The 17,640-nt window shown below is 38.9% G+C and overlaps 1 long non-coding RNA gene across 1 annotated transcript in view; it reads left to right on the top strand.

Annotated features, from left to right (window-relative positions):
- The window catches only part of LOC138112278 (uncharacterized), a 31,722-nt gene extending 15,932 nt beyond the window's left edge, over positions 1-15,790 (top strand). The window contains exon 3 of the long non-coding RNA XR_011151633.1: positions 15,661-15,790. This is a non-coding gene — a long non-coding RNA (uncharacterized lncRNA). The remainder of the gene's footprint in view (positions 1-15,660) is intronic.
- Positions 15,791-17,640: the final 1,850 nt, after the last annotated feature.

Genomic DNA, 17,640 nt, shown 5'->3' with positions numbered 1-17,640 from the left:
TCAAAATGGAGGATTGTTGTTGTTCTCTAGACCTTCTTCTCCTTCTTCTACTACTCCATATTTTGCAGTAAAAGTAGTTTGGATTGATTGGATAGAACATTCCGCAGTTCCTAGTCATGTTACTGAATAATTGGTAAGAAAGTGAAAATAACGTACGTTTTTAGTAACTATTGGTTAAAATGTCTTTAAAAGGCTGTGTAAATCTTGATAATTGCTCTCTCTTGCTCTCACTCCTACTTTTCCTCCTTCTATGCGGTACCTGGGTCACGCTAGTGGCTCAGTTCCTCTGATAAGACTTAATAAACAACTATCTAGAAGCATTGAAACTACAGAAGACGTCTTGCTTTATCTTTTAAACTCCTTGCAAGGACTTTCAGTAAATTCTCTCCCATCAGGAGAGACTTGATTTATGGCACAGTAAAGTGTCAGCAGTGTAATGATCATTTCTGACTACCATGCCATCTTTGAGTTACAAATAGTAAAAGAGTGAACCCACCCCTACGGAGCTAACTTTGCATATGGTCCATGTTCTCTAGTCCAGATGCCTCATAATTCTTCAGTAACAGAAAATTTGCAGGTCAAAATTCTTTACTCCTGTGAATTTTCTTAATTTCACTTCCATTTCCACAGCAGGTCTTCCCAAGATGTGCTGTTTATCCCACAGGACTATAGGAAAGAGTTTGAAGTAGCCCGTGAACTAAATATTTCTTGCTTATTTCTCTGAAAGACACTGACAATAGTTGATGAAGCAGTAGATTTTTCATGTCTGCTCCTGTGCTTTGCAAGGCCTGATAAAGAGTTTGGAATTCTGCTTTCAGGATGAGGATATGGGAAGTGGGATAAATCACCTCCTCCTCTGTGCTCACATAACCTGACATAGAGTTGAGCGCAGTTCTCTTTCTACTCTGGCAGTACCCAAACTAGCTAAATTGAGAAATTTAGGATTTTTGAGAGTAATTAAAAACTTTCATGCAATATATGTGTTTTAAGAATCCATTTGCAAAGGGAGGATTTTACACAAGTTTTCTATCAACAGTAAACTATGGTTGAAACTTGCTGTTTCTCCTTTCTGTGTCCTACTGGGTGTTGAGTTTTCTTTGGTAGCACATCCTTACCTGTCAGTCACTCGCCCAGGCAGAGCTGAGTCAGACCTCAGCTTGCAAGTCCATGTCTAGAGTTGTCCCCAGTGTCCCAGTCCTCTTTGGCTGGCACTGGCATATTTTGCCTGGGGCTGTTGGTGGCTGAACTCTGTACTTGATGACATGGTGGAAAGAGACTTAAAATGTTGCAATAGGTGCAAAAGTCAATGGGTCAGTGTCGCTGCGTGTAATGGCCTTACGTCAGTGCAGTGGTTTGACATGTCACTGTTTTCTTCCACTGCAGGCCATATATAGCCTGTTACACTTTGATCTGCTCAGCAAAACAGAGTGGATTCCTTTTGTCTGTAAACAGCAGCTGGGTGAAAGGAAAGGGTAATGGAGCCTGAAGGTATTTGATGCATCGGCATTAACTTTGAATATATTCGCTGACCAGATAACAGCCCATATGTGCATTGCCAATGTCAGTTTGTAGTTGTTACTGCTTCTAGAGCACAGTTGTGGTAAAAAATGATCTGCTCTGATTTCACCTTGGGAGGTGTGATTCTGGAGGGAAAACGTGGCCTGGCTAAATCTATGTGCTGTGCCTTCCTGTGACCCTCTTGTCACATGATCTATTTCAAATAAGACTTTCTTTGTTCTTGGCAAAAAGGACATATTCTTTGGTGGGTGGCTTGCCTGTCCTGTTACTGCTCAATATGGATTTTCACATTTTAGATGTTCCAACTACGCAAATGGAGCAGGTCTGTACTGTTCATCAGATGTAAAGCTAGCTTTAAAAGAGCATATGGAGGCATATGAAAGGTTTGCACTGCAGTTAAATCTGTCTGAGGATCAAGGAGGACCAAGTAATTTAGAACAAATTCTTGCATTTTAAAACATCTATCCTTAATCTGGGGCAAGTGTGCCTGAAGCTTTACAGATAGCATAATCTCATCCAACCTCATGTCACATTTTCTAAGCAAATGTTCATGGTTCACATCTGCTTTATTTACTATCTGTTAGATTTAATGCATTCTTATATATTAGAAAAGAAATATATCTTCAGATAAACGTGGTCTAAAAGTGGGATTATAATCCCAAAGCCCTCAAACACTCATGTTTCAGTGAGTAAAAGCAGATTTTTCTGATACAGTTGGGGCAGAAATGTTTCTTGTATGGCTCATACTGTGTAAAATGATATAGAACAGTTCTCTCTTTCAGTATTAAATCACATACTTATAACAAGCATGGATTTTGAGTGCAAAATTTGTTAATGCTTACAGTAAAGTGTAGAATGTGAGACATATTAAAATTCTTAGAATACCAAAGGGTGTGAACCAGATTTGGAAATACGATAGTGGGTTTAACACCTCTTTTAAAATGAGGCAGATGTAGAATAATCTAATCAAGATGTGTATCCAAAGTATGAAAAGAAATCTATTCTGAACCCAACTTCCTGCAGTCATGAAGTGTACATCCATGAAGCTCTCAAATAAAGCAATGTGCAATCAATCCATGCTTCTTCCTCTTAGAGAACAGAGCAAATGTGAACTATTTATTATTCTAACAGTACTTCTTTTTTTTGTGTACTGTGTACACAATCCTGTGTTTTTGCAAAATCCTGCTCTAAAAGTAAACCTTGAAAGCAATTGGAAGTGCAGAGGCAAATGTGCCATCTCATGTGTATTCACATAAGGTCAGCTGATTACATGTGATTATAAACATGCTGTTGATTGTGGTGGAGTGGCCAGGCCTCACAAAGGCTTTGTGTGGAATTATGGATTTGCAAATGTAAAGTGTCTGAAACCACTTGCAGTGACAGCAAGACTGCTGCAGGACACAAACAAATTTTGTCCTAACCCTGTGAAATTAATGGCATTCCTCTGTTTGGTTTGACCCTGGTTAAAGCAGGTTGAAACAAGGAAAGCTCTTTCCTTAGAATGCAAAGTAGGTAATGCTGGGGTGAAAGGCAGGTTTAAGCATAAACGTGGTAGGGGAAAAAGGCCTTTTGCCTTAGCAGAAAAAAAAGGAGCCACCTTGATTGCTTTCTGTGCTTTTCTCTGTCTCATCTTTACACCATTAACCTGAAGATCTTTTAACATTACTAAGTTCACTGATTTTTCCTGTTGCTGAAATATCATTTAATTTTAGCTGCTCTTAGTTAGATATCTGTAGCAGTAATCAGTTGCCTAAACAGACCTGTATTGCCATTTGAGAGGCCCTAAGGTCCTGCCATAGCACTGGCAGGTATGATACAGGACCTAAGGCAAATTGTTGCTCTTCTGGGGCAACAGTGGTTATATTAGGGCATCTCACATGGGACCAGACCCATGAATTTAGTCCATAGTCTAAACAAATTGTCTTGGCTTCTTGTGTGGTCAGACAAGAGAAGAGAGAGGCTCTTTCAGCAGATGGTTGTGAGTGCCTGTCTTAGGCATTGAGACAAATCAGTCATTCTAGTAAAATATTTGTGTATTCTTTTACCAGGGAGTGCAGGCAATGAGGTAAGTTTAGGATTTCTAATTTGTGGATGGCAGAAGTCAGTTATGGTAAATCTCGTCCTCTGAAAACAAAAAAAAAAATGGAAATTATGGGCTTTTAATATAAAGAGTTTGATTTCATAGTGTTACTAAGATTTATCACTATAGATGAACTGTGGGAAGTCTCAAGGATAAAACTAGCTAAAACTCATCTTTAATTAAAGGTACAACTGAAAATCTGAATTACAATTTTTTTTACTAGAATCAGTTGGTATTTAAAGAATTACAGAAAGGATTTTATTTGTTTAATAACCGGAGGAACTTTGCAGTGTAACTGGAAGATAAAGATACATCTTTGTATTAAGCCATTGCTCTCCATTTTAAACTGGCTCCTCAACTGTCACCTGTCTAAAGCAGATTTGTTGCAGCTGTAATGATCTGGAGCTACAAATGAAGCATAAGTTGTGAGTGGTAACATTGTGCTATTTTTATTAGACCACTACTCTAGCAGGAGAAAACAGAGGAGTATTCAGCATACAACCCACTCCTTTAGGGTCTGCAAGCTTCTCTGTTTTCTTCCATTATTTCAGTACAGCTATTAAAAGATACTACTCCCCTTACAAGACTAGCCTAATTTATTACTGTCTTAAGGAATGCAAATCTATTAATAGTGGAAAAGAGGTAAGGAGGTCAGCATTGTGAACAGAACACAAGATAAAACCTTTAGAGTTCTCCCTGTCTCATTTCAATCAGACACAAAACGATAAAAAGATTCCTTTGACATTCTAAAGCAGCACAGGAAACACAGCAGTGCCGTTTAGTGTGATATGGTTTCCAGTGCCATATGAATGCCAACAGCAGGATTCTGAGGTTCAGCCAAGTTGTGCAGCACAAAGCTCCAAGAGGTAGGAAAGGACTATTTATGCCACTGTCATGTATCACAACAGATTCACACAGGGTGGACAGACACATCCCGTACCAGAGGAAAGTCCCTTCAATGTCTTACAGTGCAAGCGAAGGCCCGTGGAGTGCAAAGCATAATGAAGTCCAAAACTGGAACTTTCCCAATTATATAAATATAACTCTTTGCTTTATTTCCTATCACCTTTGTTTACCCTTTGAAACAGTCAGACATCATTACTTATACAGAACCCCTCACTGTAGTTTTAGGGTATTCTGGCATTTTGAAACAAAACAAGAGTGGAAGCAAATATATTTCTTGGTTTTGAATTTAAAAGCTTAGGGATCCTTTTAAAAACAAATTTTACAGTGACCAGCTTTTGAGTTAGCTCTGCCAGTAAAGAATTTGCAACTAAAGAGACTGAAGGCATTACCTGGTGAGGGTCATCCTGCAACGGTCAGAAAAGCCAGTACAAAGCCATCTGTACGATATTAGACATTAAAATGAGATTTAATCAGCATGTAATGGCTTAATCACTGTCTGTTGGGTTTGGGAACTAAAGTGATTTCCTGCCCCATGGCTGTTTTGACATTGGTATTTTGATGCTGGTATTTTAAAAGTGTGCAACAGTAACTTGTTCTCTTCATACTGGAGTATCTTCTGTATAATGGCCACAACCTACTGAACTATGAATATTTATTAAGTTTGTTTGTTCCCTATGCTTCTTTGCTTGCTTCCTTGCACATGTGAGAATATGTATGCATAGTTTCTTTTGCATTCTTTTCACAAAGTACTTTAGGGCGGGTTCTGGTCTGCCAGTGATTTCGGGACCACAGGGTGAAGAACGTTTTGAACCACGAAGACTCTTTTGTACGTGCTGTGGAAATTCTGCAAAATATAACTTTTTTTTTTTGTTAAAGTGAATTACAGGGTTGTTTGCTATTGAAAAAAATAATTTCAACTAATACTAGTATTTATTATTAAAGGGCCCAACTTTTAAGGTAATTAACAGATGAGATAGGGTACAGTCTGCTGAAAATGACTTCCTGAGGATTTTATGCCATATTTTTCTGTTACTAATAGAAATGTACTAATGTATCTTTGATGGTACTAATGATGAGGCTACCTAAAAGATCACCTCTTGCACAGACTGAAGGGTCTGAACAGACAGGAATGAAAGATCTGCAGAATACCTTGGCACTTAATTCAGCACTGGGCCATGGCAGCCAGTATGCGAGAGACGTTGGGGGCTGCACAGGACCCCTCTTTCCATAGGCTGTTTGGTGTCCTGGGACTCTGTGCACTTCAATGACTGTTAGAGAGAGAAGGTTACCATAGTTCCTTATTTTAAAGGTTTTCCTGGGAATACTGAGTGAAGTAATTAATTATCAACCCAACGTAGTGTTCCTAGCCAGCCTAAGCAATGTAGCTGTTGTTAAATGTTTGATTCTATCGTAGAGCTCAAGCTGAAGGGTCTATAATGCAGGGTCCAACAATGGATGTTACTGGTAAAGGTGTATGATGTTTTCTTGATAAAAACTTTCAATCACCAATCAGTCTTCCTTAGCTACCAACATTTTCCAAAAGTACAGGTGTTTGTTTTGTCAGATTTAAATACACAGAAGTGTTGAATCATGTCCTCAAAAAGTAGTTTTGTGCTTTATGAATTGCTTAGTTTCTATTTTGCAATATGCTAAATTTTTTATGATCATAAAATTAAAACAATTTGATACTATGTGTACTGAGATTTATGCCATTCCACATTCCTTGAAAGGTAAATTTGGAAAAAAGTTAATGGATGAGAAATTTGTTGTAACTTCTTCTGGAAATACAAAGAGAGGTTAAAACAGTGGAGTTAAAAGGTGAGCTTTCAAGTATCTTTTTATCTTCCATTTCAGGGAATAAAATCATGTTAGCCTAATTCAGCTAGTCCCTTAAAGAATGGTGTATGTTTCAGAAAGTGGGAACCTCACAAAAAACTGCATATTAATTATTTGAGTACTATTATGTCATGAGAGATTAGGAGAACATGTTCTCACCTTCAGAAATCTTGGATTACAACATGACCAAACATTTCATTATCTCATTGTCCATCTTCATATTCCAGTTCTTTCAGTTTATTGCCATTTGAAGAATATAGTCTGTAAATTTGTACATTGAACTACTGTATTTGAAAAACTGTTTTCCACACGTAAGGAAACTTGGACCAGTATGATTGATTTGCTTAAGGGTGAGGCTCAGATCAACACTGGAAAGTATTAAAACGTTCATTGTTTAGATAACAGATCAATTATGAAACTGGTTCTGTTCTGTTAAATGAAGAAAATCAGAGATTGCTGTGAAAAGTATTAAAATCTACAATTATTTCAGTTTTAGATAACAAATGGAAGATATGAGAATCCCTTATGCACTGCATCTTTGAGGGCAGTAGAAATATGCAGTTGAGATGATAAAGTATGGCATGTTAAAGATAATATACCTTCCCTAAAATGTGCCACATAATAAAACATTGTGTATTATTTTTTAGCTGGCTCATACATGACTATTTATATTTCTTTATATTGCTGTTTCTTCCCTAGAAGAGAACTTGTCACCGTATCTTGATATTCTTCAAGTACAACCCTTAGAGAATAATCCTTTCTGTGGAAACAATTTGAGAAAGTGACATATCTTTTAAGTGTAACCTTTTCAGCTGAGATCAGTGCTGTCCATCTTACAGATCATTTACGATCTTAATCATTACAATCCAAATAAATGTTACAGATTTTTTAATAACAGTAATGTACAAAAATGTTTTAGGTACAATAATACATAGCATTATGAATAATATAATAATGATGTAAGCTTTCTGCTCTTATTTGCTTCCTTGCTTTCTCAAGTAGGAACATCTGGACTATTTGATTTTTTTAAAGAATGTTGCCTTTCTGGTGAAGTCTCTGCTTGACCATGTAGCTGTAGCGCTCCAAGATGCTGTTAGAAACTGTATCAGGGCATGAGAGTTTATATACAGCCAGTCTAAAAGGCTCCTCAGAAAAATCTGTCTGTATGTCACATAGGGTCAATAGAGTAAGACTTGCTGTGGCAGGAAGAGCTCAAACCACTGAGTAGCAACTGTGCTCATACAATTTCTCTTATAAAAGTCATTAAGTTTTGATCTAAGGATGGTATGATTATTTGCATTATGGGGATATATATATTATATATATAATAATTCTGTTAAATCTGCTACTTGTATTTGAATGTACTAGACTAGCAGTTCAAGCCAACTATAAATAATCAGAATAACAGGTTTTTTTTACATATCTATATAAAAACCTTCATCAGATTTTTTGAGCTCACTCAGACAATAGAGTGAAATCTGAAGAAATATTGACATCAGTTGTGTATTGCCTAGTAAATTAATTTACTGTCTTTAGGAGAAATTGTCTAATCTGTCTATCTAATTTATAGACCAAAGGCCAAATGATCCTAACACATAATCTGCTCAAAACCCCTAAAGATTTAAGTGTGCACTTGCCTAATGCACTTTCCTTCTAATCCATGGTCAAGGGTAAAGTTGAGTAGAAAGTTTAAGTTTCTGCAGAATCAGTAAACTGATATAAATATAGTGGCTATCAGTACTTTTTTTTTGTCATAAATATTGGCACAAATAAGATCTTCCTTTATTTTTGCAATTTCTTGGTAACAAATGTATCAATTAAAACTTAGGAATCTTCAACAAAAGTCAGCTCCTGGAAGAGGAGAACAAATTTCTCTGATCTGTTGGCAGTAGAACACAACTCAACAGTGACATTGAAGCTATTGTTATCCCACATCTTCATCCAGACCTGATGAGGAAAGATAGAATAATCAATGACTTGGTTAACTGGAAACAAACTTTAAAAATTAAAGTGAGCCAAATACAGTAAAATACTGAGTAAAGTGATGGATTCTCTACCTCTTGGTATCTTTAGTCAAGTTTGAATGCCTTCTGGGACATATTTGGGCCAACACCAGTGTTGATAGCAATATACAGGTAGGAGGGGAACTGTATGATGTTTATTTCAGTTACATATTAACTGATCTTTGACACCTGCAGTCACAAACATTATGTACGTCAGAAAAAAGAAAAGCTCAGCTGCTTCTGGAAATCCGTCTGTGAAATGCACAGTAGTACAGCAGATAATTTCTCAGTAGAGGGCACCTTGTTCTCATTCACTATTGACTGTTCCCATGTATCATCCTCAAAAACTGATGGGCATAATAGGAATAGCAGGAGTCAGAGCTTATCATAGCATAAAACCATGGTCTTGTGGTCATGACTAATAAACTACCTGTATGAAAGCCTTGAGTCATATCCTCTGCAAGGCTCTGCAAGACGAGTGGTGGTTTGCATCATAGCAGCTGCCATTTAGCCAGCACAAAAAAAAAGAACGTAATGGTCATCTTAACTGCCACCAGAATAACTTCTTTGATGTGCTGAAGGTGTCAGCAGACCTGTTTTTAGGTGAAAAGTAGTAGATTGTGTCATAGGAGGCAAGACTGGATGTAATTACTTCATTTAAAACTTATGAAAATATGAAAGGTAGCATCAAAACTGTTCATTTTTCACAAAGAGCAAACAGTCTGCTCTCATCAAAGCTTTCACAGGCTTAATGACAACTGCTAGGCTACTGGGCTGGTTCTAGCAGAAGCTGTGTCTTTTTCTTTAGTGTATGGTCTGTGCAGGTCCAGGAGTTTTTCTAGTGAATTCATGGTGGCATGTGTGGTTTAGTTGGTATTGGCTTTTGTGGCATTGCCAGTGAGATAAACACTGCTTTGGCAGACTTCAGATAGAGCTTTGTATCCCATTTTTTGGCTTTTGTGTCTCAAATGTATTTTTTGTTTTGTTTTTCTTGCCACTGGCTGGGGAACCTGAACTCTTCCAATGACAGCTATGTCAGCTGGAGGTTGTTGGCTATACCTGCTGAGATGCTTGCATAGAGGGGCAGTATCTCGGTTTGAGACAAGTTTGGGAGGAAAACGCTCTGGAATGAACATCTCCCCCAAAGACAGGTTTTCAGCACTCCCTCCCCCACTGATGTGAAAGGAATTTCTTGGATGAAAGTGAAAAATACTATTTATTTAACAAACAAAGTGCCAGCAGGGCACAGGAAAAATGACTAACTGTTAAAATATTAAACCTCCTCAATGAGGAGAAAGCTGGTGGATTTAGAGTTGCCTGTGTAGCTGGCTCGGCCCCTCCTGAGGTCTGAAGCCAGGATGCGGTGTCCCTGCAGCCTCCCCGCCGGTCCGCGGGGTCTGGTGATCTGGTTCTTGGATCACAGCTAGGCCCAACAGCTCCAGAAAAGGAAGAAGTTGTTACCGGAGGATTTCGGTGTGCCGATATGCAGTCCTGGGAGAAAACCTCTTGCCTCAGCTTACAAGTTAGCTAAAAGCAGGAAGGTGCTCCCTCGGCTCTGCAGCGGTGAGAACACAGGGGAGTGTGTGTGTCCTTGAACACAAACCGCGCTGAAGAATTCGCCCGGCTTCTCTTCCCCCCTTTCCCTCGGACCCAGCTTAAAGCTGCGGGGCCCATTTCTGGGGGCAGACGATAGGGGAATACAGTGTATCATAAAATCAGCCCAAGCCAGGCAGGAGCTCAACATTGTGTCAAAGTCTTGTCAGTTCTTTAAGAGAAATACCTCTAAAAGGAAAATCAGATATTTATCCCAATTTTATGAGCTCCAAGAGAATTCCTGGAGAGGGAATGAAAGTCTGCAAGATTGCACCAGCACTTGGTTTGCTTTCACTGTCTACAAGGGTGCAGAGTTTTTCAGAAGAACCAAACACCAGCTACACAATAGTCAATGGTGCAGGTTCTTAGGGCATCCTCTGAATTATTACTTATCCTATAACAGTACCCAGTCTCCTTCCACAGCACTGTGGTTTTGATCAAAGAAATAGCATACTAGTATAGCAACCATTCCAGGAGCTTACTAGAGGTGGCATGCTTTTGATGGCTTTATTAGAATGTTCATGAATTACACATCTATACAGTTGCTTTACTCAGAGGCTTTTCTTGATGCAGCTTGCAGAAGTAATGATTGTTTAACACTGTGCCAAGTATGTTTGAATAAACTACTTCTCTAGGGAAGCCGCTCTGTAGTTATACTGAACTTTCACGTAATACCTCAAAACCAAAAATGCTATTTCTCTGCTTATTACCCAGCTGTAAGTTGCTAAAGATGTTATTTGCAAGTTTGTGTATAACTCTTGCCTTTAGGAAAATTTTCCCTTCTTTCTTCTGTTACACAACTGAGAAGCATGGAAAAAAATGAAGACTTCATTTGGTATCCATTCACTGCTACTCAGATATTCATTATTGTAACATGCTGTATTACTTCTCAAGGTTTTGGATTCATTGAACTAGCAAGAGTGGTTATAAATATGCTTTACTGAGTATTTATTATATCATGGATGGATTTCATATGCATAGATACATATGCAATATGCCAGTGTATAAATTATTACTGCAATATAGATGCCCTGGTATTTGTTCAGATACTTGAAAATCCAAGAAAATTCATATATTCCTGTTAATATTATTTCATCTGTTTCTATACCTTACAGTAGATTGTTATATTGTTGTTGTTCCACATTGTAAAAACAGCATATATTGCTTAGGCAGCTATTGCAGGAATCAGCTAAATGTGGATCAAACAATGACTGTCCTACCTAAGTGCTCAATAGAAAATAATTGTAACCTAGTGTGTGGGGTTGACCCAGGCTGGATGCCAGGAGCCCACCAAAGCTGCTCTATCACTCCTCTCAGAAATTATAATGAAACTCTCATGGGTCAAGATCTGGGAAGAGATCACTCACTGTTACTGTCACAGGCAAAACAGACTTGACTTGGGGAAATTAGTTTAATTTGTTACCATCAAATCAGATCAGGATGATGACAAAAACTGAATCCTGTAACACCTTTCCCCCATCCCCCCCTTTATCCTGAGGTCAACTTCACCTCTGAATTCTCTACCTACTGCTGCCCCTGTGGCACAGGGGGATGGGTAATGGGGGTTGTGGTCAACTCATTACACATTGTTTCTGCTGCTCCTTCCTTCTCAGGGGGACGAGTCCTCACACTCTTTGTCTGCTCCAGTATGGAGCCCCATGAATTGGAGACACTCCTTCAGGAGCAGCCTGCTCCAGCATGGGTCCCCCATGGGGTCACAAGTCCTAGCAGAAACCTGCTCCAGGGTGGGCTCCTTTCTTAATGGAGCCAGAAGTCCTGCCAGAAATATGCTCCAGCACAGGCTTCCTAAGGGGTCACAGCCTCCTTTGGGCATCCCCTTGCTCTGACCTGGGGTTCTCCAAGGGCTGCTCCATCAGGGACCTCCATGGACTGCAGGGGGACAGTCACCACAGGCTACAGGAGAATCTCAGCTCCAACACCTGGAGCATCTCCTCCACTTCCTTTTCCACTGACCTTGGCATCAGGGTTGTTTCTCTCCCATGTTCTCACTCCTCTCTCTGCCTGCACTCCTCTGCTGCTGCAGTTTTTCTGCTCCTTCTTAAATCAGTTATCCCAGAGGTGCCCCCACCATGGCTGATAGGCTTGACCAGCAGTGGGTCCATCTTGAAGCTGGCTGGCATGGCAGACATGGGAGAAGCTCCCAGCAGCTTCTCACAGAGCCACCCCTGCAGCCCCTGCTGCTGGTAGCCACTGCTACCAAAACCTTGACACACAAACCCAAGACATCTAGTTAATCTGTACTTTGGTAGAAGACAATTTTAGTGTTGGCTTCTGGTCTTTAATTTATTTATTCTTGTTTTTCCAAGACATTACACATCAGAGAGGTTCCCTCCATGTGCCATCTGTTTCCTTGCAATTGGGAATGGTAGAATAATTTTCTGAAGAATGGCTGACAAGATGTGGCAGGGGAACAGTAATCCATAAGAACGAGATTTCTCATTAAAGTCACTCAGCTCATCTGTGATACAGCAAGCTCTTGATTTACACTGGTCACCTCTGGAGCAGGGAGGAGCAGTGTTTATCTCACTGGCAGGGAGGACAGTGACTGATTTTTTATTGCACAGGCTTATGGTGAGGTTCTTGACAGTAACTGGGATTGCTGTCAGATCGGTTTTCATGGCACAGACAGACTTATCTAAGTGAGATTATTCTAGTTAGACAGTTTATCATAATAACAGATGTCATCATAGATGCCTCGACCTTAGTTACTTCATGATGTCTTAATGTTGGCTGGCTGTTGTCATATCATTCCTTAGGCTTTTGTTAGGACGAGCAGGTGGACTGCACAAGGTCCCTCATGAATTATAGCAGACCTCTCTTTTTGGCCTCTCAAATTTCTTTTCTTTATGTGCCTCCTGGTCTTCTTTTATGAACAGAACCTTAGTGCAGATCAATGCTTCTGCTCTTGCTGACCAGCCCAGTTTATGACAAACTGGCACAGCTGGACAATTCAGCCAGCTGATAATAGTTGCAACAGACAAAGGAAATTGCTCTAGGACAATTTAAAAATTAAATATCTGCCATAGAAGCTTGGCTAGGGTGAAGAGGGTAAGGAATAATATGATAGAGAGACAGAATCACAGAGCTGGTGGTCAGAAAGGGTGTTGCAGGTCACTTAGTCTGCCTTTCTGCTTAAAGCAGCACCCCGGAGGCCTCAGACCACAGGGGAGCATACATGGATAGGAAGTATACCTGGACCAAAACAGGAAACGGAGATGTCCTCTTCCAATTGCAGAACCAGGTCTTTCCACAGTACAGTGAAAGCTACTTTTAAGTCATGACCAGCTCTTCCCCCCCGCTCTATTTCTATACATTTGTATTTCACAATAAATACCGCCTGTCTATTCAAGAGGGTCCTCAAAGTATTTGAAAATACAGAGAAAGTTAAGCTTATACATCATGTGAAAAAAAGAAGAATCCTATACTATGTGAAAACAAGAAAGAAGAATCCATGATTATTGTGTAAATCATCAGCTGGAATAAAGGACTTTTTTTTTCTCTTCTGATAGATGGCAGCTCCTATGTTAATTTTTTTATTCTTAGTGTATAAGGAGCCTTGGGGTAGAGATCTTTTCCTATCTTACACAAATCTGAGTAAAGAAGTGTAAAAGCTCATCAGCTTTTAAGCAGAATCATGTTTAGTCTTGAGCTGCCAGTATTGTCAGGTGAATTTCAGAATGCAGGTCTATGTGCCTTCCAGCTTAGCCACTGTTAACAGGAGAAAAATGAAAAATCCAAAGTCAGAATTCTATCCCAAGCCCTGAAGAGGCTAAAAGATGTGCTTAGGTTCATATAGAAATGTATTTAAGTGATCTCAGGACACGATTTCAGCTGAATTAGTGTGTTTGGAGTAGCTCTTCCCTAATTATCCATGCTGAAGTTTGGTAATGGGGTGCTACACAGTTTTTAAGAAGTGACTGTCTGCTTAAGGTAAGACAGTCTGTCTTACCTGGCAGATCTGAAAAATAAAATATTTTTCATAATGTTTCGCTCCAAATTTTGCTTTTAAAGTTGGTTATATTACCCCTTCCTTCTCGCAAATGCTTCAAGGAAAATGTGAAAATACATCTGGATGCTATTAAGAAAATGAAGATCACCACACAAGGTAGAATATCTAATCAGAGTAGCTGTTTGGTACATAAAAGGGTACACACCTTAAAGCAGTGGGAGCCCCAGCACTGCCATGAGGTGGTGGATGTACTGACCCATATTAGGGTGTTCTGCTTTGCATCCTGGCAAGGCACATTTGCTTTGGTTTTGTTGCAAACCCTCTAGTTGGGATCCTCTGGAAACAGGAGCCTAGAGGAATAGCATGATTGGCTTGAAAGATTATTTTGTTGTGATTGCTAAATCAGCTGCATTCTTCCACTAGCTCACTATGTCAGATTCACAGAAGCATGCTCCAGTGACTAAGCACACTTGTAAGATGATAAATTCAGCCAACCATCTCTTCACTCCTTAAGGGCTGAGAGAAAGAGGAGTGTGAATGGCAGACTGTGAAGGAAGAGACTAGCAGATCACATAAAGCCAGACTGACCCCTGAGTTCTGAGTCACTTAGTCAGAATCCCTTAGAACCACCTTAGTAATTCAATAAGGCAAATAATATTTTGAACTAGGTGAACAGTAATGAAAGATTCTATAGTAGTCACCTCAATGAGCCTTCTCTCATAAATACAAAACATTAGAGCAAAATGCAGTTTTATAACTCCAAATAAATCCCAATGAAGCAATTTGAGAGAACGTTCCCAGAGAAGGTTCTGTGGTCCACCTATCCAGTATGGTCTTGCTGCTGGCTAATAGCTTTTTGCTGTCTCTTCCTCCAAGCAATGTACCCAAATGTGTGACCTCAGTCTGGAATCTATGCTCTCAGTTTTCCAGAATACAAGCTTCTTAAATTGAGATCCATAACACTCTCACAAGATAGTAATCCAAAAATCTGAGTCAGCCCAACGACTTCACTTGGTTAACACCATGTAAACAGAAAAATCCTTTTTGTTGGCCGAAATATTGCCAAGAATCATTAGAGCCAGTGCACAGACACTTGAATGTGTTGGTAACATGTTGCTTCGAAAGACTGGTAATTTTTTGAACAAAAAATATGCAAAACATATAAGATATTGTATATGAAGATGAAAGCTGCATGGTTTAACTTGAAAGCTATAGGGGTAATGCTGGAATGAAGGTAATGTGTCTAAAGAATGAATTAGTCAAATGATTTTTCCTAACCGTTGACATTTTTTTCAGGAGTTAAAAGTATAACTACCTATATGCAAACAGACAATTCTAACTCATCCATAAATGCTCTCAGTGTAAATTACATATGTGCTGTTCTAAACCAAATTCTTCCTGTGTCTTTGTTCACTTGCTTTTCCAATCCTCAGTATTTCCACTGAGTCTGTTATGGAAGCCTCCAACCTTAAAGAATATATGAGTTTTAACTCATAATTGTGAAATAAGAATAAATAAAAAATGCTCTATACATCTGAAATAAACTATCTTCAGCTTTTTTTTCATCATGGACATTATCTGAAAATTTACTACTTCTTATGTGATCACAGCTATGTGAATATTTGCTAGTTACATGAGGTCTGAGCAGCCTTGAAATCATCACACAGGTGTAATTTTTAAGAATAAAACAGTGGTCATTGACAGGTTATTTATCATCACATATCCTTTTGTTATTTCTTACTTGTCTTGCATAGGCAATGACAAAGCTGAGAAGAGCAGCTGGTGATTTCTCTTCATCTCTGTACCTGGGCCTCTCATCGTGACAGGATCCTTTTCTACACAGAAAGAGGGAAAGCTACTGCTGTTACAAATATGCTCATTAAATCAGACTGATGCTTTCATTCAAAAAATATTTGCATCTGTTTGGATGTTTTTCTTGATGTATTTTTTCCGTCTGCGTTGGTGGATGCATACACTTAAATACATGCAAAGCTTAACTGCAGTGAAGGAAAGCTGCCAAAATGCAAATCTTACACTTTTTGAAGCTAGATATAGTCTCACATTTGACAGTGAATATTTAGATATATACCCAAAAGGAACACATTCAAATTGCCTTTTGTCTTAATAAACATGGTCCTTCTTATCCTATGATTTGTCATGATTATCAAATGATAACAGAAATAAATGTCTGCATTCTGAGAACATGCTGAACAGCTGATGCAAGAAAAAGCAGTTTTGAAGAGATTTGCAACTGAAAGGTCACCTGGCAATATGGCAACATGTTTAATGAACCAAAAGTGAACTAATTTAACATTCTTTTCAAGGATTCAGAAAAAACGCCCAGAGTTCCTCTGTGCCTTTATCATGGCACTGTCTTTAGAGGCCTTTTAAACAGACACCCTAGCACTGTTAAAGCAAAACTGTCCCATCCTGGTGTTCTTCACAAAGTTAACTTACAGGGTTACATCACAAATTGACATGGATTAAGATGAGCATGTAAGGTTTATGTAGAAAGCTCTGCCTCATACCAAATGTGTACATTAAAAAGTACATTATGGCATCAGCATATTAGCATACCTTGGAGTTTGGGCTTTGATAGCTGATGGAGAGAAGGACTCTGGTTATTTATCACTTACACAGCAGAAGGATTCTGAATGTTACCTTTGGCATTTGCTAAAGCATTGTTTGCCTCACACTTTGATAGCCTATGCCAGAGAGAAGGTGTTTCTCCCATGCTGCAGCTTTACATAGTTTCTCCCAGTCCTCCAGTTTACAGATAGGAGGCTTAAAGAGAGTCACTGTTTCCTTTTACCAGGACATGCCTACAAGAGATTTATAATGCCTTTCTCAGGTACTTTTTTCTCAAATAATTTTCTCAAACAGGTGGGGCAGAGAATGTCTTGCTAAATAATAGATTTAGGAAAAGACTTTGTCACGAACACAGGCTAAGTACATCTTAGTCACGTAAGTTCTTGTCCCAAGGAAGAGACTTTTGTTTGAAATGCAGCTCCTTAGGCTGGTCTTGCTAGACATCCTTAACGAGTCTTTCCTGATCAGACAGGTACCCTGTGCTGGTTTGATTGTTGGATATGGGGACTGAGATTGCTTGCACTTTGCGTAATGCAACCACAGCTATTTGCTGGGACCAGTGCTATTGTCTTTACTCATTGGATTCTTGTTGTCAGCCACAATTAAATTCTTGCTGAAATACCATAAAAATTATTCTACTGCCAAATATTAAGAGAGAAGTAATATGGCTGAGGCAGAACATTTTAATTCACTGCAAATGAATCTTTCAGAAATCAAATCTTTATACAGCCATGAAAGATACAGAAAAAGTAAAGGATCACACCTTAAAATCCTGCTTAAAATCCTATTTTTTATATTTTATCAATGAAGTATTGGTAGCTTCTGATGATTTTCAGAAGAATGATAAATAAAAATTTGAATTGACAACCATAGTCTGAGTGATACCATGGAAAGTATTTGCAGTTTGAGCACTGTAGAACTTTCTGTATACAGTATTTTCTTCTTAGTTGTTCCACTGGGTGGCACAACTCCTACATTGCCTTTTTCAAAGATATCACTCAGTATTTGAATATGTTAAGTTGTTTTACTGTATTATTTTGTGTGACAGCTGCAGGCTTGAGTTCTGATGACATTGCCTAGCCAGATGAAATAGGGAATTAAAGTAATTGGGAGACAATTGTTACTGTACTGTCTTTAATCCAAGA

This window comes from Aphelocoma coerulescens, chromosome 6, assembly GCF_041296385.1.
Source record: "Aphelocoma coerulescens isolate FSJ_1873_10779 chromosome 6, UR_Acoe_1.0, whole genome shotgun sequence".
Taxonomy (NCBI): domain Eukaryota; kingdom Metazoa; phylum Chordata; class Aves; order Passeriformes; family Corvidae; genus Aphelocoma; species Aphelocoma coerulescens.
This window is presented reverse-complemented; position numbering and strand designations above follow the sequence as displayed.